This window comes from Carcharodon carcharias, chromosome 3 (assembly GCF_017639515.1).
Source record: "Carcharodon carcharias isolate sCarCar2 chromosome 3, sCarCar2.pri, whole genome shotgun sequence".
Taxonomy (NCBI): domain Eukaryota; kingdom Metazoa; phylum Chordata; class Chondrichthyes; order Lamniformes; family Lamnidae; genus Carcharodon; species Carcharodon carcharias.
In genome coordinates this window covers 9,520,422-9,544,913 of record NC_054469.1, presented here as the reverse complement: position 1 = coordinate 9,544,913, position 24,492 = coordinate 9,520,422, and the positions used below count along the sequence as shown (strand labels likewise).

General features: G+C 46.1%; 1 protein-coding gene across 4 annotated transcripts in view; it reads left to right on the top strand.

Moving 5' to 3' along the window:
• The first annotated feature begins 857 nt into the window (after positions 1-857).
• Positions 858-24,492, top strand: part of LOC121276468 (transmembrane protein 249-like) — a 98,922-nt gene continuing 75,287 nt past the window's right edge. For 3 of the 4 annotated variants that reach the window (XM_041184906.1, XM_041184904.1, XM_041184907.1), the window contains exon 1: positions 18,855-19,124. The gene's annotated coding sequence lies outside the window, so the exon portion shown is untranslated. Of the gene's footprint in view, positions 891-7,926; positions 8,045-18,854; positions 19,125-24,492 lie in introns of those variants that run through there. The other variant, XM_041184905.1, reaches the window with a different exon arrangement.

The window sequence follows — 24,492 nt, the reverse complement described above, 5'->3', positions numbered from 1 at the left end:
CTGGAAGCCCGAGGCTCAGCCAGAATTAAACCGCGAGGTTTCATCCTAATTTTTTCACTGAACTTTCAGTGCCTGGCAATAGCCTCCGGAGCTCAAGCTTGGTCAGCTGCCGTGCTAGGAGGAGTCCCCTATGGCAGCTCCTGGGACTGAGGGAAGGGGTGGGGGGGGGAATGGAGAACAGGGGTAAACCTGGTTAGGTAGCAGCCTGAGGTGTTGCAGGTGTAGGAGAAACCCCACCCTCTCTGTGGCTCCACATATAAGTGTGTTGGGTAGCTTCCAGCAGTTCTTTAAGGACCACTTGTTAGGCCACATAAAGAACCAAAAAAGAACTTGAGCAAAGCAGTCCTGACACAAAGATAAAAGCAAAATACTGCAGTTGCTGGAAATCTAAAAAAAAAGCAGAACATGCTGGAAAACTCAGCAGGTCTAATCTGTGGAGAGCAAGACAGAGTTAAAGTTTCGAGTCCGTATGACTCTTCTTCAGAACTTGAAACGTTAACTCTGTCTTTCTCTCCACTGATGCTATTAGACCCGACACAAACTCAGCTCAGCAACTGTGTTTTTCCAGTAGAAATTATGAAGCCAGTCTTTGTTCAAGCTCAGGCAAGGAATGTAGCAGTGTTGGATGTCTTTCAGGTGCCCTGGAGGTTTGGCAGACAGCGGGTGTTCTGCACCAGCCTTTTTTTTATTCATTCACAGGATATGGGCTTCGCTGACTGGGCCAGCATTTATTGCCCATCCCTAATTGCACTTGAGAAGGTGGTGGTGAGCTGCCTTCTTGAACCGCTGCAGTCCATGTGCTGTAGGTACACCCACAGTGCTGTTAGGGAGGGAGCTCCAGGAATTTGACCCAGCGACAGTGAAGGAATGACGATATATTTCTAAGTCAGGTTGGTGAGAGGCTTGCAGGGGAACTTCCAGGAGGTGTTGTTCCCATCTGTCTGCAGACCTTGTCCTTCTAGATGGTAGTGGTCATGGGTTTGGAAGGTGCTGTCAAAGGAGCCTTGATGAATTCCTGCAGTGCATCTTGTAGATTGTACACACTGTTGCTACTGTGCGTTGGTAGTGGAGGGAGTGAATGTTTGTGGATGTGGTGCCAACCAAGCAGGCTGCTTTGCCCTGGACGGTGTCAAGTTTCTTGAGTGTTGTTGGAGCTGCACTCATCCAGGCAAGTGGAGAATATTCTATCACATTCCTGACTTGTGCCTTGTAGACGGTGGACAGGCTTTGGGAAATCAGGAGGTGAGTTACCCTTCGCACGATTCCTAGCCTCTGACCTGCCCTTGTAGCCACAGTATTTATACGGCTAGCCCAATTCAGTTTCTGGTGAATGGTAACCCCCAGGATGTTGATAGTGGGGGATTCATGATGGAAATGCCAGGTGTTCTGCACCTGAAGAATAGGCCCAGCAAGGTCAGATTTCTCTCCCATTAACTTGCTTGCTGATCCCACAAGCCACAGTTGCTTTTCATGACCCAACTGGAGATAATCCTGCGAGTGCCAGTATATACCAGACTAAGGACCATTGTAAAGCCTGCTCCCCTCTACATATATGGGGCAGAATCTTTAGGTCAGCGGGTGGGCGCAGTTGGCGGGCCTGGGATTGGCCGAGGAACAGATCAGCGACCGCAATCGGCCTGCCACCGCGATTTCGCACTGGCTGACCAATTAACAGCCAGACAGCGTGAAGCGTGCGCGCTCAGAAGCTCAGCGCTTCCGGGTTGGGGGTGGGGACGGGAGGAGAGCGAGGTGCTGACGTCAGCACAGACGCGGGCGAGCGCTGACAGAAAGCTCCCTGAAGGTAGAGAGCAGCCTCAAAGGTGCTGAAGACCTGAAAAATCAGGAATAAAGTTTTGAAAAGCAGGGAAAAAATGCCCAAGCATCCCAATCAGGCACCTGAAAATATACATGGTGAAAATGCTGTCCGCCGATTGTTATTTTATTTCATCACGGAAACCTCCTCATCCTGTCCTTGGATGAGGATTGATGAAAAATGTAAAGGCCATTTGGCCGATTCACCCGTCCACCAACAGTAAGTTTGGACAGGCAATGTAAAATTAAAGACTATTGCGCCATGAATGATCTTAATAGGCCCCTTAATTGTCGGCGGGCGTGCTTTAGACTTTTGCAGGCGCTCGCCAACCAAAACGCCGGTGAGCGTGGGATGAAGTCCGGATGCCTGCCCAACGTCATCTCACGCAATTTCACGCTGAATCTGGTCGGGCACCCGCCCACCCAATTAGTGCAAAATTCTGCTCACAATGTTCATACAAAATGCACAAAGCTATCTGGTGCATGAGCACTGATTAATTGTTCCCTCCCTAGCCCATCGGCCATTTTTAGCACTCATACTGTGACCAGTTTAGCTCAGTACAAACCAGGCTTCAGGGCTGGGACCTACCCTGGTTTTCTGCAGCTAAGAGAGGCAAAATGCTGCAAAAAGCTTTCCATTGTTGCTGTTCCTGGCTGCCTCAAGAACATATAACATGTTATCCAGGATCAGTGGATTACATGCAGTCGGGAGGGATAGTTGATTTCGTTCTGCTAGTTAATACTTATCAGTCAGTCTACAGCAGTAAAACCTTTTCCCTGACCATTCATTTCATTGCTGTTTGTGGGCTCTTACTGTGCACCAAATGGTTCCGGTGCACAACATTACAGCAGTGATAACACTTCAAAAGTACTTCACTGGCTGTGGCATTTTGCAGTGTCACAAGATCGTGAAAGACTCTACACCTCAGATAAATAGATAGACCTTCTCCTTCCTTCTTTTAATAGTCCTATGGGATTTATTTATGTTCACAGAGAGCAAAAAGGGCCTTAGTACAATATGTTATCCAAAAGACAACCCCTCTGATGGCACCTCGACTTATAGGAACATTGGGCTGGATTTTATGGCGTCCTCCCCACAGCTACATAAAATACAATGTGATGACATTGGGTTGACAATCCAATCTTATCATGCCAATCTGTGATATTACAGGAGGCGAGCAGGCAAAGAAATCGGAATCTCGCCTGTCACTTTGAAATAACCAGTTAACAATCTATTGAGCTTCAAGAGCCAATTGAGCACAATTTTTCATTACCTGCTGAATTTTTCGAGCATCGGAAAGGAACACATTTGGGAGCGCTCTACTCCAGGTATTTGGAGGTGGCACAGGGTGGAGGAAAAGACTTGTCCCGCATTGAGTACAATACTGCCCACACAGTGATTTAAGAAGACACATGACCCAGAGCCAGGGTCAATCTAAAGATGGACAGAGAAGAGAACCTAAACTGGGGTCAGCTCCATACCTGCACCACCTACTGTACATAAGAACTAGGAGCAGGAGTTGGCAATTCAGCCCCTCGAACCTGCCCCATCATTGAATACGATCATGGCTGATCTCATTTTGGCCTCAACTCCAATTTCCCGCCCTCTCCCCATAACTTTTCACCCCGTTACTAATTAAAAATCTGTCTACCTCCCCCTTAAATTTATTCAGCGTCCCAGCATTCACTGCAGTCTGAGGTAGTGAATCCCACAGATTCATGACCCTTTGAAAAAAGTAATTCTCTGATTTAAATCTGCCACCCCTTAGCCTAAAACTATGGCCTCTCGTTCTAGAATGCCCCACAAGGGGAAACATCCGCTCCTCGTCTACTTTGTCTATCCCCTTTAGCATCTTATATACCTCAATTAGATCTCCTCCCATCCATCTAAACTCTAGCGAGTATCTAATCTAAAGTGCTCAATCTTTAAGACAAGCCCCGCATCTCTGGAATCAATCTGATGAACCTCCTCTGAACCGCCTCCAATGCAACTACATCCTTCCTCAAGTAAGGGAACCAAAACTGTGCACAGTACTCCAGGTGCAGTCTCACCAATGCCTTAACAGTTGCAACAACACTTTCCTATTTTTATACTCTACCCCTTTAGCAATAAATGCCAAAATTCCATTTGCCTTCCTTATTACCTGCTGTACCTGCAGACTAGCTTTCAGTGATTCATGCACGAGGACACCCAGATCCTCTCTGCACTAAAGCATTCTGAAGTTTTTCTCTATTTAAGTAATAAGTTGCCTTTTTATTCTTCTGGCCAAAATGGATAATCTCACACTTATCCATGTTAAACTCCATCTGCCAAATTTTGGCCCATTCACTGAACCTGTCCATATCCTTTTGTAAATTTCTTATTTCTTCATTGCAACTTACTTTCCCACCTATTTTACTGTCATCTGTAAATTTAGCTATAGTACCTTCTATCCCTGAATCTAAGTCATTAATATAGGTTGTAAATAGTTGGGGCCCAAGGACCGAACCCTGTGGCACCCCACTAGTTACAGCTTGCCATCCAGAAAAAGACCCATTTATCCTGACTCTCTGCTTTCTGTTGATTAGCCAATCCTCTATCCAAGCTAATATATTACCCCTAACTCCATGTGATCTTATCTTGTGTATTAATCTTTTGTGCGGCACCTTATCAAAGGCCTTCTGGAAGTCCAGATATACTACATTTACAGGATCCCTATTATCCACTTTACTTGTCACATCTTCAAAGAACTCTAGCAAATTAGTCAAACATGATTTACTCTTCATAAAACAATGCTGACTCTGATGGATTGCACTTTGACTTTCCAAATGCCCCGTTACTACTTCCTTAATATTGGAAATATGTACATAGTAATGAGTTGTTAATAAAGACCAACATACTCTAGACTATGAAGCCTACTTCATGGCATCTCAAGCAGGATTCTTCATGATGGGAGCATCGAGATTAAAACCCTCATCCTCACAAGAATGCTGAGAAACTAAGAAAAAAGGACACCTTCAATGGATTCTGCACTGAATCTAACTCCCAACTGAAGCTACAGACACTAAGAAAACTCACCATAAAAAAATAAAGAGAAAGCTCCAAAGACAGAGGAGCCTGGAAGCGAATAAGAAAGGGAGAAACTTTACTGAAGCAGAAGACTCCATTGCATCCTCCATGGAAGTCCACCTCCAGCAAGCAGTGCCTGCAGCCTGCAAGGTTGAGATAAAATTAGCTGGCTAGCTCGTCCTGAGAAACCAAGTCATTCAGTCAGAAGCGCCGTTTGAAAGCAACCCGTCACTAAACTCAATCCCAGACTCCAGGTCTTAACAGGTGGCTCCCGAGTCCAGCAAAAAAAAAAATCAATAATAATTAATTTTGTCTGCTGCGGTTATCTCATGGCCATCCGGGTTTGAAAACAGCAAGCTCGCGGTTCTTTTTCAAGAGTCTTGGCTCATAATGCGATACCGCTGAATGAATTAAGTTATCGGCCTACGTCGCTATTGCGACCCCTTTTTCAGACAAGTGCACCACCGCCATTTTGAAAAGCCCACCAAAAACCAGCAAGTACTGGAAGATCCTTTGTTCAGCAATAACCGGCAATGCTATCTTGGAAGCCTGTAATCTCTTAAAGCTGTACCCACACTTTTTCAAATCATCAAAAATGGATTGCAATTCTACATTTCCAGCTCCACTGGGATTCAACCATGGCCCAGACCAGTCACGGAATTGGAGCCTTTGGAGGAAAAGATTTTGAAGATACAGCATTGTTGCAGGGCTAAATAAAAAAATCAGAGGCAGAACAAGTCAATACACCTCTTTACTCGATTGGACCAATAGCAGATGACATATTTGCACGACAAGTTATTATTGAATCATCTGCCAAATTTGATGATATATTTGAAATCTTCTGTCTATTTGAATTTGAGATCCAATAAAATACTGGAGAGAGCCAAATTTAATAAGAGAGTCCAGCTCCCTGGCGAACCTGTCAATTCCTTCATTAAAAATCTGTAAAAGATTGGGGATTTTCTGAGATCTGGAATGATGATGGACAAACCTGCTTCACAAAATGAAAGAGAGATCACAGGTGAAATCAGAGTCTGAATACTCTTTAGTGGCAGAAAGATGTGACTATGGCGATTTAAAGTCTGAGCTCATCCGAGACAGAATCATGGTGGGTGTTGCAGATAATTCACTCTCTGACCTCCTACAAGCTAAAGATAATCTTACCCTCGATAAGGCTATCCAGCTAGCTAGACTGAGTAACACAGGACCATCCCAAGGGGAAAGAGCACTTCAGGAGGCAGAAACCAACCCTAAGTCCTCCATATCAAGTCACAAAAACTCAGGGATCACCCAAGTCAGGGAAAGCAATCCCTCAACCACCCAGCAGCTGGCCAGCACTGCAGTGCCCAGCACTCACACAAGAAAGATCAGTGTCCTGCAAGTACTGCCCAGTGCTTCCACTGCAACAGACAGGGACACTTTGGTAAACTGTGCAAATCAAAACCACAGCTCCGCACAGATATCCCAAAGGTAATCCACAAGGTTGGGTCCAACATCCCAGAAGACTCACAGCCATTCTTCTTGGGGATATCAGAGAATGCAGTTCTTTGTTACAGAATGCCGATATCCTGGTAAATAGTCATCCAACAAATTTTAAAATAGGTTCTGGTGCCAGGGAGACAGTCCTGTCAGACGAGGAACCATGACTCCAGGCCTTTTGATTCGAAAGACAGACGCTCTATTGTATGGAGCAGGGGTGTCCAACTCCTGGTCCTCATTGAACCACTGAGGTATGCTGACAAACAAATCTTTGAGCTGATATATGTTGTCCGCAAACAGCCTTTCTCTCTTCTGAGCAGAGATGCCTGCGTAGTCTTCGATCTTCTCCAGCCAATGGAAAATATCAAGACTACAACAGTCATTAGCCAGACAGAACAGCACGGTTCTGAATCTGCAAACACTAGAGAGTATTCAGACTCTGATTTCACCTACGATCTTCTCTTTTTGTCGTGCAGGTTCGTCCATCATCGTTCCAGATCTCGGCAAGTCCCCAATGGTCAGTTCAACCTACTGCGCATGAGATTACCGGAGAAGCATCAACAGTCGGAGAAGCCTCAACCTCCAACTACGATGATGGTGCAGTCAGTTGACACACCAACCACTGTACACTGACAGCAACTTCCAGCCAACATACCAAAACCTAAAGGGATGCTGTAAACTGGTAGCAGCAGTGCATCATCAACAGCAAAAAGCAGAGGTGAGCATACTACTCAACCTCCTTCTTACCAACGGAACGCTCTTCCTTAGCATCAGTGAGCTTCCAGACGGCCTAAACGGAAAAGAAAGAAGAAAAAACACCCCAAAGTAGACAAATACTGTTTTTGTCCACCCTACAAGAAACAATCAAGAGTGACAACAACCATACATTGCCAAGGCAGCCAAAGAAACTAGACTTGGTTTAACATCGAACAATGGAAGAAACAATAAAATCATGCCCAAAATACCAGTCCAACCTCCCAGCCAATAACAAGAACGAGCAACACCAGAGCATATCACTCTCCCAACAGAATGGCGGACGAGATGCGGAAGGGTTATTAGGCCTCCATGCTGTCGCCTGAACCTCTAACTTCAAGAACTTGAATGGGGGAGATGGGGTAGCGAGAATGTTGTTAATGTTGTTGATGTTAATAATGTAATAGTAAAATTGTTAGAATAGCATTAAGCGATAAGGTTAATGCACAAGACTTGGAAGTAAACTAAAGTATTATATCCATAGGATAAAGACTTGGGCGGAGGTGCAGTTTAAGGGTCTGGTACATAAAAGGTTAATGTGGGACTGAGTACAGTACTGCCCACACAGTGATGTAAGAAGATACTTGGCCTAGAGCCAGGGTCAGTCTAGAGCTGGACAGAGAAGGGTGAAGACCTAGGCCGCAATTTTCCACTCCCATTGGCGGCAGGCGTGCAAGTGGACAATATGGCGAGAATGTTGAAAATGGGTTTTATGTCGTCATGAAACCAGTTTGCGGTCGTCCACTCTGCCCGTCAATGACGTGTTTCTCGCCGCCCAATGTTGAGAACTTAATTTTAATGCATTTCATCTCAACATTGTGCCTACATGCCAGAATCATCCCTCCATGTCAAGTGTACCTCCCACATCGGAGTGACTAAAGAAAGACGTGATTTTCGACTTCCTTCAAAAGGAGTGCATCTGGCGAGCTGAACTTCAAGGGGAACTTGGAGGTAAGTGTACACAACCTTGCACTGCGCTCGTGAGGCTCATCCATAGGACATCACGGTAGAGACGTCGCAAATTCAGGGGGGACACAAGCAAGTCGTTTTTGCCAGCTGGCTTTCAGTGCGGTGCCGGGGCAAGGGCTCCAGTCCAGGTGGGGCCAGAGGTGGGGGGTGACGAAGGCAGCACAGACTGATGGAAGTACACAAGCACATGCCAAGGGGGGGAGGGCAAGAGAAGCGACCGCACACTTGGAAAAGCTTGTCAAAAGTGAGCATTCTTCTGCAGCTGAGACTGTTCAGCAGCAGCTCCATTGACCTGCTTGGAGTCGGGCTTCTGAAGCATTTTTGCCCACTCAAGCAAAGCAAAAGCATGAATGTGCCACCAAATGCTCCAGAATTGCAGACCACAAATTAATGTGCGTTTTAGGGGACTGCAGAACAATTGGACAATTGGGCAAGTCGTAGAATCCCCTTTTGCAAGGTGGCTGTGGATTAGTCACTGGTGGAGGCTCAGAGCCCTTTGCAATGTCTTTATTCAGGTTTGAACCAGTATCCCTCATGATTTAAGCTAACATCGCAGCCTTTAATTGCGGGTTAGGAGAATGTCTGTGCCTGAGCTGAGAGCGCAGGATGCAGTCCAGTGGCTGAAGCTGCCGCCAATCGGTCAAGTTGAGTGGGGTGGAGGTGGGTGGGGTTTCAGACAGCCATGTGAAGCGTACTACACGCTGGCCATGCAAATGGTGGCCAGCACTCTCCGGCACGCATAAAGTAGCCTTGAGGCGCAGCTGGAGCTGGAGACTTAACCAAGATAGGTCCTTCGGACACACGTGCTAACCCACGTGTCTCTGTCTTTGATCCTGCAGGAAGAGAACATCATGGTCATGGAACAAAAATAGAAAATGCTACAAAAATTCAGCAGGTCTGACAGCATCTGTGGAGAGAGAAAAACAAAGTTAACATTTCAAGTCCATATGACCCTTCAGACCCTTCTAAAGAAGTGTCATACAGACTTGAAACGTTAACTTTTGTTTTTCTCTCTTCACGAATGCTGTTAGACTTGCTGAGTTTTATCAACATTTTCTGTTTTTGTTTCAGATTTCCAGCGTCCGCAGTATTTTGCTTTTTATCAGGGTCATGGAGCCTGGTGATTTAGTGGTATGCCTCATGGCTTACAGAGAGCAGAGAAGAAGGAGAACAGTGCAACAGAGGCACCTGGCTTGCCAATGGGAGGAGCACCATCCTCAAGATGAAGGTGCGGCAGGGCCTTCTGCCCACGCAACTGAAGATTCCCAGCTCGTAGGTGCCTCACTCAACCCAGGGTCTATAGATGCTGCTTGTCATTCCTGCAGATGACCGAGAACCAATGTCCGTGTACTGTAGCAGTACAGGACCGATGTCGTGGACCAAAATCTCCATGACAGCCACCATCCTGCCAGTGTTGACCTCGGTGTGTCGGCATGATGGCGTGAACACCTCGCACTTAAGGCGGATGGTCTCCTCCTTTATCCCTTCCATTCTGAGGAGTGCACCAGACATCCCTTCCTGATGTTGCCATGATTGCCTTTGCGTCTCAAACAACTGATTCAGCACTGAGTCCAGAGGCTCATCATCTGACTCGGACTCAGCAGATTCCTTGCCTTGGGCAGTCCTCTGACTGCCAGCAACCTGGATGTCCCTGCCTCCACCTCCTGTGAAACAGACTGTGTGCTGTGCTCACCAGAATGTAATCCCAAGACTACTCTACATCGAGGTGTGTGTCGCTGCACTGGTAGAGGGTGTAGGTGAATGCAGTGACGGGTATTCAATGCTGCTGCCCTCAGTATCGTCATCCGAGGTGCTCTCGGCGCTGGAGTTAGGGTCAAAGTTGCCTGAAGACGATGTGGCAGGTGTGTCTAGGAGAGAAAGTGGAGATTATTAATGCTTGGCAGCCAGGTTACACATAGAACAGTGGACTCAGAGTTGACAGAAGGATGATCTCATGCAGGATCCTCACGTGGACGCTTGCCGGCGACCTCACCGTCAATGCGGGAATGGTCAATGTCCTTTCTGGTCAGCTGCAGTGCGTGACTTTGGAACAGAGTGAGGACCTTAACGTCCGGCACTCCACCCCCAGTCTGGGACTTCTCCTATTGATCTTGTCCTGCATAAAGACAGATGGAGAGAGTGTGAGCAAAGCGCATGCCAGGCCAAATGTGAAGGATGCTAGACATGCGTGTGTACTAAGTGGAACCATGGATGGGATGAAGAAACGATCTCCAGAGGAGATGAAGCCAGGTGGAGATGTGAGGGTGTGTGTGAGAGAGTGGGTGGTGATGTCCCTTGAGCTGGCAGTGAGTGAGATGCCAGTGAATGCGTGATGTGCTTGTGAGTGGGAAAATTGGGAGTGATGAGATGGTTGACATACTCTGGCAGCATGAATGAGATCATTCATCCTTTTTTCTGCACTGGATGGCCAATCTCTTGTGTACGGCATTGGCACTGACCACCTCCGCCACCGCCTTCCAAGCCAGCGTGGTGAGACTGATGGGCTTCCTGCGGCCAGAGCAGGGGTAGAGGACATCGTGGCGGGTGTCCTAAAGGTATTCCAGGGATGCATTACTAAATTGGAGAGCTGAACTCTTTGTGGCTTTTGGGGCCATGTCTTCGTCAGAGCAGCCCTGGGCAGCAAGCATTGAGAACTGTGCATATGGCTGCAGTTAGTTATTTTTTAGGTTCATTCACAGGATGTAGGCTTCGCTCCCGAGTTACCCTTGAGAAGATGGTGGTGAGCTGCCATCTTGAACCGTTGCAGTCCAGGTGCTGTAGGTACACAATGCTGTTAGGGAGGGAGTTCCAGGATTTTGACCCAGCAACAGTGAAAGAACGGCGATATATTTCCATGTTAGGATGGTGAGTTACTTGGAGGGGAACCTTCAGGCGGTGGTGTTCCCATCTATCTGCTGCCCTTGTCCTAGGTGGTAGGTGCTGTCTAAGGAGCCTTGGTGAATTCCTGCAGTGTATCTTATAGATGGTACACACTGCTGCTACTGTGTCTCATTAATAGAGGGAGTGAATGTGGATGTGGTGCCAATCAAGCGGGCTGCTATGGATGGTGTCAAGCTTTTTGAGTGTTGTGGGATCTGCACTCATCCAGGCAAGTGGGGAGTATTCCATCACATTCCTGACTTGTGTCTTGTAGATGGTGGACAGGCTTTTGGGAGTCAGGAGGTGAGTTAATCGACACATGATCCCTAGCTCCTGACCTGCTCTTGTAGCTGCAGTATTTATATGGCTAGTCCAGTTCAGTTTCTGGTGAATGATAACCCCCGGAATGTTGATAGTGGGGGATGGTAATGCCATTGAATATCAAGGGCGATGGTTAGATTCTCTCTTGTTGGAGATGGTCATTGCCTGACACTTGTGTGGCGCAAATGTTATGTCCAAGCCTGGATATTGTCCAGGTCTTGCTGCATTTGGACATGGACTGCTTCAGTATCTGAGGAGTCGCGAATGATGCTGAACCTTGTACAATCATCAGTGAACATCCCCACTTCTGACCTTATGATGGAAGGAAGGTCATTGATGAAGCAGCTGAAGATGGCTGGGCCGAGGACACTACCCTGAGGAACTCCTGAAGTGATGTCCTGAGCTGAGATGACTGACCTTCAACAATCACAACCATCTTCCTTTGTGCTAGGTACGACTCCAACCAGTGGAGATTTTCCCCCCTGATTCCCATTGACTTCAGTTTTACAAGGGTTCCTTGATGCCACACTCGGTCAAATGCTGCCTTGATGTCAAGAGCAGTCACTCTCACCTCACCTCAGGAGTTCAGCTCTTTTGTCCATGTTTGAACCAAGGCTGTAATGAGGTCAGGAGCTGAGTGGCCCTGGCGGAACCCAAATTGGGCATCAGTTAGCAGGTTGTTGCTAAGCAAGTGCCGCTTGATAGCACCGTTGATGACCCCTTCCATTAATTTACTGATGATCGAGAGTAGACTGATGGGGCGGTAATTGTCCATGTTAGATTAGTCCTCGTTTTCGTTTACAAGACATACCTGGGCAATTTTCCACATAGCCAAGTAGATGCCAGTGTTGCCGCTATACAGGAACAGCTTGGCTAGGGGCGCAGCAAGTTCTGGGGCACAAGTCTTCAGTACTATTGCCAGAACATTGTCAGGGCCCACAGCCTTTGCATTATCCAGTGCCTTCAGCTATTTCTTGATATCACCTGGAGCGAATCAAATTGGCTGAAGATTGGCATCTGTGATGCTGGGGACCTCCAGAGGAGTCCGAGATAGATCGTCCACTCGGCACTTCTAGCTGAAGATTGTTGTTGAATGCTTCAGCCTTATGTTTTGCACTGCTGTTCTGGGCCCCCCCATCATTGAGGATGGGGATATTTGTGGAGCCTCCTCCTCCAGTGAGTTGTTTAATTGTCCACCATCATTCACAACTGGATGTGGCAGGACTGCAAAGCTTAGATCTGATCCGTTGGTTGTGGAATCGCTTAGCTCTATCACTTACTGCTTATGCTGTTTAAATATAGTGTCTGGAGTGAGGGAGCAGCGAGGTAATGGCATGGCAGGCAAATCAGAGACCGCCCGCCAGCGAGACGGCGGGTTTCCTGTGACTGATAGTCATATTGTAGATTAGCCCTCCCAAGCTGCTCACCCACATTTAGCTCATCTGTGTGACCTGTTTCCTGACTAGTCACCTGACCTAAATATGCTAGTGACATATTAAAAACAAAAAATGCTGTAAATACTCAACAGGTCATTGCAGCACCTGTGGAAAGAAACAGAGATAAACAGGATTTCCCGGTCCCACCAACAGCAGGAGCGGAAAATCCCGGCCAAAGTTTCAGGTTTAGATATCCTTTCATCAGAACAGTTCTGCTAAAATGTTATTGACCTGAAACATTGCAGGAGGGGCTGGGACGGCGGGGAATTTTATGGAGTCCACAAGAGTGGGAATTGTGGCGCGTGGCATGATTGAATTAGGTGGGAGGTGAAATTATGATTTCCTGATGGCAGGTTGAGAGGTAGAGATAAAGTCAGCAGCCTGCTTTTTATTATTCTTTCACAGAGAGTGTTGGTGGGAGGCCAGCATTTATTGCCCATTCGCTTGAACAGGTGGTGGTCGCCACCTTCTCGAACCGCTGCAGTCTGTGTGGTGTAGGTACATCCATAGTGCTGTTAGTGGGGGGGGGGGGAGTTCCAGGATTTTGATCCAGCGGCAGTGAAGGAACAGCGATATATTTCCAAGTCAGGATGGTGTGTGACTTGGAAAGGAAATTGCAGGTGGTGGTGTTCCCAGTGTTCTTTGCAGTGTGTCAGGTCTCATGCTGGCCTGTGGCAGGTTCGCACTTGTAAGGCATTTGCATGCCAAGAATACTCATTAGCATAAAGCATTTTTCTGTAAAGTCCTACCTTTAAGATAAAATCAGTGGTGCACGAGAATCTCGTCACACCAAGTTCATGTTTGTTTAAAGGTGGTATTCACCAGCCGGCTTTGTGCAGTTGTGCCTGAGGTCAGCAGTTTCCCTTGTTGAACTCTACAGCACAAGGGAGGGGAGCACAAGAATGGCAGCTTGCATAGAGGCTCGGGACTGGCAAGGGTGAATTGGTGTCGGGGCATGGAGAAGTGGAAGAGAGATGCAAGGAAGGACCAAGAGTGAGGTGCAGGTCATGGAGGAGTGAAGTGGGAAGGGCCTGGCATACTGGGTGTGTTGGGACAGTCAGTCGAGGTAAGAAAATAAGGGACTTAAAGGGCTGTCATTACCGCCCAAATGTGGGTCCATCTCAGGGTGTTGGATGGCAGAGTCCTTACAAGGCTGCAACATTTCAATTATCCCCACTGAGAGTGATCTCCGAAAATGTTCTTTAAGCGGAGAGAAGGGAGGTCCAGCTGACCCTGCAAGTTCAACCATGCCCCACAGAGTGAAGAGTACAACACTGGACACTAACATGAACATTCAATAAAGGGTGAACAAAAAAGCACAACACTGTTTCTTCCACAATAAAGAAAACGTCCCTGACTCCCCAGCACCATCAATGTGTGTCAGCCATGAGGTGTGCCAGTACATTTAGCTTTCTGACTAAGCTGGTCTCAACAAATGCATGAATAAGATGAAACAGCATGATGTGAATTATTTACAAGTGAAACCTAAATTTGAAAAGCACCTGTGCCACCTTTATGCTCTCGGTGAGGCTTATATCAGTGGCAGTGGAGTTGGCAGGAAAGTTTTGGCCATGATGCGGCATTGCATTCACTTCATGCCCTCCTGAGTCTTGATCTGTCTGTTGCCCTGTGCCTGTGAACTGTCCTTAGGCATGAAATTTTTCCAAACAAGCCGACCAGTTAATGTATAATAACTTAAACCTTATTGAATCATAGAAGATTTTGAGGGAGCTTGAGAGGGTAGATGCTGGGAGGATGTTTCCCCTCACAGGGAAATCTAGAACACAGGGGGCACAGTTTCAAAATAAGGAGTCTCCCATTTAAGACGGAGATGGGAGAAATTTCTTCTCTCAGGATCTTTGGGATTTTCTTCCACAAAGAGCAGTGGAGGATCAGTCACTGATAATATTCAAGGCTGAGTTAGACAGATTTTGGATTGACAAGCGAGTCAAGGATTAGAGGGGCAAGCAGCAAGGTGAAGTTAAGGTCATGAACAGATCAGCCATGATTTTATTGAATGGAGGATCAGGTTTGAGGGGCAAAATGGCCTACACCTGTTCCTATTTCTTATTTTTATTATTCATTCATGTGTTAGAATCATATCTCTCAAGACTGAAATTTTCTTTTATAAAATGGAAGGACCTGGCATGACCTGGTCATTTGGATGCTAAACTGGGATTTTTTTTAAAAATGTCACAAGTTCACCTTGGAACTGTCACCAAGCAGGCCTTGTCCAAGAAATCACCTGACCTATATGGTACTTGGGAAGGATTTGTTTGTTTGTGTTGAACTGCGAAGCACTTTAATTAATGAAAATCTGGGAGACAAAAAGGCAATGACATGGGAGAGAGGAAAGAAATTTATGTTGTGGACCTGCTTGTTCTGAGGGCAGTCTTGCTGGAGAACAAGCCAAGAAAGGAAAGCTGCCTTGACTGGCTCTCTCCCTCTACCTTGCCTGAAACTGTGTGTGCTTCTCATCTGAGTGTAACGAGTCTACATTTGGGCCTGCAAAGCTGGGATCAGTGCTGAGAACTTCCAGAATCCACCGGGACCAGCGGCTCGTCTTCACATGAGAGAATCCCAGGTCAACAGCGCCAAAACCCTGCGGACTTTATCCTTTATTTTATAACGCCCATGCTCCAAAGCCCATCTCTGCAGAGAGTCTCCATCTGTTTGTGTGTGTGTGTACGCGCACACGCGAGCTGGGGAAATTCTTTAGGGAGAGATAAATAGTTATACTTCCCGATTACAATTGTGTGTTAACCAGTACTTGCAACTTGTTAAAAGTTCTGTTTTGAAATAAGTTGCTCATTCTAAGTTTTTTGAAAGAAGCCTGGTCAGTGTCTCTTTTCTTCTGGGTACCAGAGGTATAGGTACACAATTGGCCATTTCGGTGGGAAAATTAAACATTTAAATTAATGGTACGACCTGTGGAGTAGTGGGACTTGATTATTCACGCACTCCTCCCATCCCAGTCATAACACATGGGATAAGGGCATTGCTGGCTATGCCAGCCTTTATTGCCCATCCCTAATTGCCCTTGAGAAGGTGATGACAAGCTCCCTTCCTGAACCGCTGCAGTCCATGTGGTGTAGATACACCCACAGTGCTGTTAGGGAGAGAGCTCAGGATTTTGACCCGGTGACAGTGAAGTAACAGCAATATATTTCCAAGTCAGGATGGTGAGTGACTTGGGAGCTTCCAGGTGGTAGTGTTCCCATCTATCTGCTGCCCTTGTCCTTCTAGAAGGTAGTGGTCATGGGTTTGGAAGGTGCTGTCGAAGGAGCCTTGGTGAATTTCTGCAGTGCATCTTGTAGATTGTACACTGCTGCTACTGTGTATTGGTGGTGGAGGGAGTGAATGTTTGTGGATGGGGGTGCCAATCAAGTGGGCTGCTTTGTCCTGGATGGTGTCACGCTTCTTGAGTGTTGGAGCTGCACTCATCCAGGCAGATGGGGAGCGGTCCATCACACTCCTGACTTGTGTCTGGTAGATGGTGGACAGGGTTTGGGGAGCCAGGAAGTGAGTTACTCATCGCAGGTTTCCTAGCCTCTGACCTGCTCTTGTAGCCACAGTATTTATATGACTAATCCAGTTAAGTTTCTGGACAACGGTAACCAATGTGATGTAGGAGTTCTAGGATTTTGACCCAGGGCCAGTGATATATTTTCAAGTCAGGATGGTGAGTTACTTGGAGGGGAACTTGCAGGTGGTGGCATTGGCATTTATCTGCTGCCCTTGTCCATCCAGGTGGTAGTGGTCATGGGTTTGGAAGGTGCTGTCAAAGGAGCCTTGGTGAATTCCTGCAGTGCATCTTGTAGATAGTACACACTGCTGCTACTGTCTATTGGTGGTGGAGGGAGTGAATGTTTGTGGATGTGATGCCAATCACGTGGGTTGGTTTGTCCTGGATGGTGTCAAGCTTGATGTTGTAGGAGCTGCACTCATCCAGGCAAGTGGGGAGTATTCTATACACTTGTGGCTTATAGATGGTGGACAGACTTTGGAGAGTCAGGAGATGAGTTATTCGTCACAGGATTCCAGGCCTCTGACCTGCTCTTGTAGCAACAGTATTTATGTGGCTAGTCCAGTTCAGTTTCTGGTCAATGGTAACCCCCCAGGATGTTTATAGTTGGGGATTCAGTGATGGTAATGCCAATGAAGTCAAGGGGCAATGGTTAGATTCTCTCTTGTTGGAGATGTTCCTTGCCTGGCACTTGTGTGGCACGAATGTTATTTTCCACTTGTCAGCCCAAGCCTGGATATTGCCCAGGTCTTGCTGCGTTTGGACATGGACTGCTTCAGTAACAGAAGAGTTGCAGACGGTGCTGAACCTTGTGCAATCATCAGTGTACATGCCCACTTCTGACCCTATGTTGGAAGGAAGGTCATTGACGAAGCAGCTGAAAATGGTTGGGCTGCGGGTACTACCCTGAGGAACTCCTGCTGTGATGTTCTGGAGCTGAGATGACTGACCTCCAACAACCACAACCATCTTCCTTTGTGCTAGGTATGACTCGCCCTCTTGAGTCTTGATCTGTATGTTGCCCTGTTCCTGTGAATTGTCCCTAGGCCTGAAATTTTTCCAAACAAGCTAACTAGTTAATGTGTAATAATTTAAACCTTATTGAATCATATAAGAGGTTTGAGAGGATAGATGCTGGGAGGATGTTTCCCTTCATAGAGAAATCTAGAACTAGGGGGCACAGTTTCAAAGGAAAGGGTCTCCCATTTAAGACAGAGATGAGGAGGAATTTCATCTCTCAAAGAGTCGTTAATCTTTGGAATTCTCTTCCACAGAGAGCAGTGGAGCATCAGTCATTGAATAGATTCAAGGCTGAGTTGGACAGTTTCTTGATTGATAAGGGAATCAAGGGTTATGGAGGGGCAGACGGAAGAGTGGAGTTAAGGCCATAATCAGATCAGCGATGATTTTATTGAATGGAGGATCAGATTCGAGAGGCCAAATGGCCTAATCCTGCTCCTATTTCTCATGATCTTAGATGTCTTCAGATAGCTCTGATTAAATACTTTCAAAATTAAACACCTTGAACACTTCAATCAAGGCCTTTAAAAAATGATTTGAATACTTATCTAATGACATAGGGCAATGGGGAAGAAGTGGGAGAGTGGGATGAGGTGAGTTGCTCTTGCAGACAGCCAGCACTGACAGGATGGAATGGTCTCCTTCTGTGTAATAACCATTCTATGATTCTATGAACAGAAGGTAAAGCATGGGGCAGCAATGTACTTTTTGGCCTAATAGCCTGTCACAATCACTGTTTACGCTTATGCATGGGCATTGTGCCAGGTATTAGAAGGTCAGTACATCCGGGAGATGAGAGAAGAGAATTGTCCAAATAAAGTATTGTTCAGACCTACGTAAACTTTACCTAGCTTAAGTTAAACCGGCACTTTCCACATTCCTGTATCAATCAGGAAGAATGCCATTTCATTGCCAGTTTCTGGGGTCAAATTCCAACCCTTGTGCGCGGTGTATCCCTGTGAATATACTTTCTCAATATTTTTGCACAAGAGAAAAAAGATAAATAAATTTTGAAATTGTTCTTGGATCATTGCGGTAGAACTCATTGAGCAAGTTCTGCTATTGAGAAATGATGCCAGTATCTAATTTTTAAGGAATTCAGTACATTTGCACTCAGTGACAAGTTCTGGGAAGAGCACCAAGATTCACATCATCTCAGTGAAAGCTCTTATTGTTTTCTCCGGCAGCCCGATGTAGCTTCAGGGAAAGGATGTGTCATGTGGCGCATGTACCAGGCAGAAACTCTAATCAAAGGCGCCAACATGCTTAAACCTTTTATGCTGCATTTAAAAAGGTTTTCACACTAAGCTCTGATGACAGTGACACTGTCAATACTCCCTCCAGCATGGGCGTGAAAGAATATGCACTCCCTTTCAGATGAACAGTTGAACAATAACAGCGTAAGATTACAGCCCTAGCTGGCTGGAGTAGCTGTCCTTTGCAAGCAACATTAAAACCAATAATACCTCTGCCTCTGTCTGTACTCTGTCTTTTTTATCCTTTCATGGGATGTGGCATCATTGGCAAGGCCAGCTTTTGCTGCCCATCCCTAATTGCCCTTGGGCTGATTAGACTAATTAAGGGTCAACCACATTGCTGTGGATATGGTACTGGGCTTGTAACCCCAAGATCAAGAGTTCAAATCTCACAATGGCAAACTATGAAACAATGTAACTTCATCTGAATAGGAACAGACGGAAACGTGTTTGTACTCGAAAGAGTTACAAAACATAGATTCACATCAACACAAGAACAGGAAGTGCTGAAAAAACTCACGAGATCTAACAGCATCTGTGGAGAGAAAAACAGAGTTAACGTTTCGAGTCCGTATGATTCTTCTTCAGACTCTTTCTCTAGAGTTGCATGTAGGCTACATCAGGTAAGGTTGGCAGATTTCCTTCCCTAACATTAGTGAAAATGATGGGTTTTTACAATTGATAATAGTTTCATGGCCACCTAGCTTTCAATTCTAGACTTTTCAATTAATTCAGGTGGGATTTGAACTCATGTCCCCAGAACTATGATAAAAGAGCAGAGGAGTGGGACTAATTGAATAGCTTTTTCAAAGAGCTGGCACAGGTATGATGAACCGAATGGCCATCTGTGCTGTATTATTCTATGATCTCAGTGGTCTCTACCTTCAGCCTTGAGGGCACAAAAAAGTATATTGACCAGAAGAGGTACAGCGCTTATTCACCAAAATGATACTGGGGCTCAAATAATTTAATTATCAGGACAGGTTGCATAAATATTATTTGTGCTCCCTTGGAGTAGAGGTAGGCTTGAAGCACTATATGTCTCCATGCTGCTCCATTCGCAATCTAGTTGGTTTCCTTCACGTCAATCATGGAATGTATTTGATTGGCTGAATGGGCCCCTTCAATGGTATAATGACTCTATGACTCAGTCATGGAAAGCCCCTTCCCTCTTCATTTTAGTATCCAATTTGGTTTAAATATTTATTTTATGAGAAAGACTGAAACATGCATGGGGCTTGTAGTTAAAAGCAAAGGTACAAAAACTTGGAAACTGCAGAGAGATATTTCCTTGCCAGAAAGTACAGATTTGTTGATGTCATGTTCGGTTGTAATGTCAGAGTTAGCAGAAGAATAGTAACACCAGCATGAGTCAGCTCCGTCAGGGAGTGTGAATATAAATTTTAAAAAGACCATTTTTTGTACGTTTTGGGCACAGGGCAAATTTCAGTGTTTGTAGATGATATAAGTTTGCGGATAACACTAAAATAGGTAGGAAGGCAAGGAGGTGAGGATGACATGAGTCTACAGAGGGATATAGACAGGTTAAGTGAGTGGGCAAAAACTTGGCAGATGGAATATAATGTAGTAAAATGTGATGTTATGTACTTTGGCAGGAAGAATAGAGGAGCTGAATATTATTTGAATGGAGAAAGACTGCAGAAGGCTGCAGCACAGAGGGATTTGGGAGTCCTTGTGCATGAATCCTAAAAAGCTAACACACAAGTTCAACAGGTAATAGGGAGAGCAAATGGAATGTTAGCCTTTATTTCAGAGGGAGTGGAATATAAAAATAAAACAATGCAAGGCAGTGGTTAGACCACACCTAGAATACTGTGAACAATTTTGGTCCTCTTATCTAAGGAAACATATACTGGCATTGGATGCAGTCCAGAGAAGGTTCACTAGGTTAATTCTGTGTATAGAGGCATTTTCTTATGAGGAGAGGTTGAGTAGTTTGGACCTTTACTCATTGGAGTTTAGAAGAATGAGAGGCAACTTTATTGAAACATATAAGATTCTTAGGGGACTTGACAGGGTAGATGCTGAGAGGTTGTTTCCCCTTGTGGGAGAGTCTAGGACCAGAGGGGATAATCTCAGAATAAGGGGCCACTCATTTAAAACAGAGATGAGGAGGAATTTCTTCTCTCAGAGGGTAGTCAATCTGTGGAATTCTTTATTGCTGTGGAGGCTGGGTCATTAAGTAGATTTAAGGCTGAGATAGACAGATTTTTAATCATTAAGGGAATCAAGGGTTATGGGGAAAAGGCAGGGAAGTGGAGTTGAGGATTATCAGGTCAGCCATGATCTCATTGAATGGCAGAGCAGGCTCGATGGGCTGAATGGCCTACTTCTGCTCCTACATTTTATGGTCATATATTCCTAAAACCCAAACTGAGGAGGTAAAAAGAGGACAAAGACTGGTGAAGGCAGTCATGAAACATTAGCCCAGATCTTTGCCGAGTTGGGCCGACTCAGAAGGCATTTAAAAATGGCAGGTTAGATCAGATTCCAGGATTCCTGCCACTGTTTCCAGTAGTTTTGGCCGGCACAGTATAGGGATGTGGGTAGCCAGCCCACACGCAGCATTCCCTCCCTTGCCAGCTCCATTCCAGGGTAATGCAGTTCCAACCCCCCTGCAACTTTGGTGGAGTCAGGCCCCTTCTGTAAGTAGAGGTTGTTCACGGCCTCTCAGAGGAGTTGTGAACCAAGGTAGAACCTACATACCGAGTCATCAACCCAAAGAAAATCCGTCATTCAACATTCCCACTGAAGTATGTTGGCCCTCTTACATTCTCACAAAGCTGTCAACCAATCACATCCATGCATATTATCAATGTCAGAAGCTCTGATTCACTTCAGACCTCTTAATCTGATTTTCAAAAAACATATAGGCAGTGAAAAAGCTCTTGAAAGAAACATCATGTTATTGAAGTAATAGAGATGTCAAACAAATAAAGCTTTTAACTCCCCTTTGTAGCTGTATGAACATTGCTGAGATCTAAGTGAAATATCCATTCTTGGAGCTCAGCCAAGCATTAATAATTTTAGCCTGCTTTTGTTGATACAGACGCCAGAGGAGAGGACATGGAGGCAGCATGGAAATATAAGTGGCATGGAGTGAGCATGGGGGATATGAAGCGGCATAGGGAGGCACAGAGAGAGCTTGAGGGGACAATGGGACAATATGGGATGGGTAGGGGGCAAGGGTGTGATGGCTTTTTTAATTCTTTCAGGGTGTGAAAGATGGCTAGCCAGCATTACTGCCCACCTCAAATTGACCTTGAGAAGGTGGTGATGTGCCACCTTCTAAAACTGCTACAGTCCATGGGATGTAGGTACATCCACAGTGCTATTAGGAAGGGAGTTCTAGAATTTTGACCCAGCAACAGTGAAGGGACGGTGATATATTTCCAAGTAAGGGTGGTGAATGACTTGGAGGGGAACTTGCAGATGGTCATATTCCCATGCATCTGCTGCCCTTGTCCTTCTAGGTGGTAATGGTCATGGAAGATGCTGTTAAAGGAGCCTTAGTGAGTGGCTACTGTGCATCATGTACATGATACACACTGCTGCCACTGTGCATCAGTGGTGGAGGGAGTGAATTATTAATGTGGTGTATTTTCTGCCAATCAATTGTGCTGCTTTGTCCTGGATGGTGTCAAACTTCTTGAGTGCTGTTGGAGCTACACTCATCTAGGCAAGTGGAGAGTATTCCATCACGCTCCTGACTTGAGCCTTGTAGATGGTGGACAGGCTTTAGGGAGTCAGGAGGTGAGTTATCTGCCACGGAATTCCCAGCCTCTGACCTGCTCTTGTAGCCACAGTATTTACAAGCCTGGTCCATTTCAGTTTCTGGTCAATGGTAACACCCAGGATGTTGATAGTGGAGGACTCAGTGATGGTAATGACATTGAATGTCAAGGGGAGATGTTGGATTCTCTCTTGTTGGAGAGAGCAGATACATGGCATCAGGTCAAACATGGGCAAGGAAACCTTCTGCTGATTACCACGTATCACCCTCCCTCAGCTGATGAATCAGTGCTCCTCCACGTTGAACATCACCTGGAGGAAGCACTGAGGTTGGCAAGGGCACAGAATGTACCCTGGATGGGGAACTTCAATGTCAATCACCAAGAGTGGCTTGGTAGCACCACTACTGACCGAGCATGCCGAGTCCTAAATGACATAGCTACCAGACTGGGTCTGCGGCAGGTGGTGAGGGAACCAACAAGAGGGAAAAACATACTTGACCTCATCCTCACCAACCTGCCTGCCGCAGATGCATCTGCCCATGACAGTATTGGTAGGAGTGACCACTGCACAGTCATTGCGGAGACAAAGTCCCATCTTCATATTGAGGATATCCTCCATCGTGTTGTGTGGCACTACCACCGTGCTAAATGGGATCCATTTTGAACAGATCCAGCAACTCAAGACTGGGCATCCATGAGGCACCGTGCACCACCAGCAGCAGCAGAAATGCACTCAAACACAATCTGTAACCTCATGGCCCAGCCTATCCCCCACTCTACCATTACTATCAAGCCACAGGATCAACCCTGGTTCAATAAAGAGTGCAGGAGGGCATGCCAGGAGCAGCACCAGGCATACCGAAAAATGAGGTGGCAACCTGGTGAAGTTATAACACAGGACTACTTGCATGCCAAACAGCATAAGCAGCAAATGATAGACAAAGCTAAGCGATTCCACGACCAACGGATCAGTTCTAAGCTCTGCAGTCTTGCCACATCCAATCGTGAATGGTGGTGGACAATTAAACAACTCACTGGAGGAGGAGGCTCCACAAATATCTTCATCCTCAATGATGGAGGAGCCCAGCCAAGCAGTGCAAAAGATAAAGCTGAAGCATTCGCAACAATCTTCAGCCAGAAGTACTGAGTGGATGATCCATCTCGGCCTCCACCAGAAGTCCCCAGCATCACAGATGCCAGTCTTCAGCCAATTTGATTCCCTCCATGTAATATCAAGAAATGGCTGAAGGCGTTGGATACTGCAAAGGCTATGGGCCCTGGCAATATTCTGGCAATAGTACTGAAGGCTTGTGCTCCAGAACTTGCTGCACCCATTGCCAAGCTGTTCCAGTACAGCTACAACACTGACATCTACCTGGTTATGTGGAAAATTGCCCAGGTATGTCCTGTACACTAAAAGCAGGACAACCCCAACCTGGCCAATTACTGCCCCACCAGTCTACTCTCGATCATCAGTAAAGTAATGGAAGGGATCATCAACAGTGCTATCAAGCAGCACTTGCTTAGCAATAACCTGCTCACTGATGCCCGGTTTGGGTTCCACCAGGGCCACTCAGCCCCTGATCTCATTACAGCCTTGGTTCAAACATGGACAAAATAGTTGAACTCGTGAGGTGAGGTGAGAGTGACTGCCCTTGACATCAAGGCAGAATTTAACTGAGTGTGGCATCAAGGAACCCTTGTAAAACTGAAGTCAATGGGAATCAGGGGGAAAAATCTCCACTGGTTGGAGTCATATCTAGCACAAAGGAAGATGGTTGTGGTTGTTGGAGGTTAGTCATCTCACCTCCAGGACATCACTGCAGGAGTTCCTCAGGTTAGTGTCCTAGGCCCAAACATCTTCAGCTACTTCATCAATGACCTTCCTTCCATCATAAGGTCAGAAGTGGCTGATGATTGCATGATGCTCAGCACCATTCATGACTCCTCAGATACTGAAGCAGTCCATGTCCAAATGCAGCAAGACCTGGACAATATCCAAGCTTGGGTTGACAAGTGACAAGTAACATTTGCGCCACACAAGTGCCAAGCAATGACCATCTCCAACAAGAGAAAATCCAACCATCGTCCCTTGATGTTCAATGACACTACTATCACTGAATCCCCGAATACATCCTGGGGGTTACCATTGATCAGAAACTGAACTGGACCAGCCATATAAACACTGTGGCTACAAGAGCAGGTCCGAGGCTAAGATGCATGCGGCGATTAACTC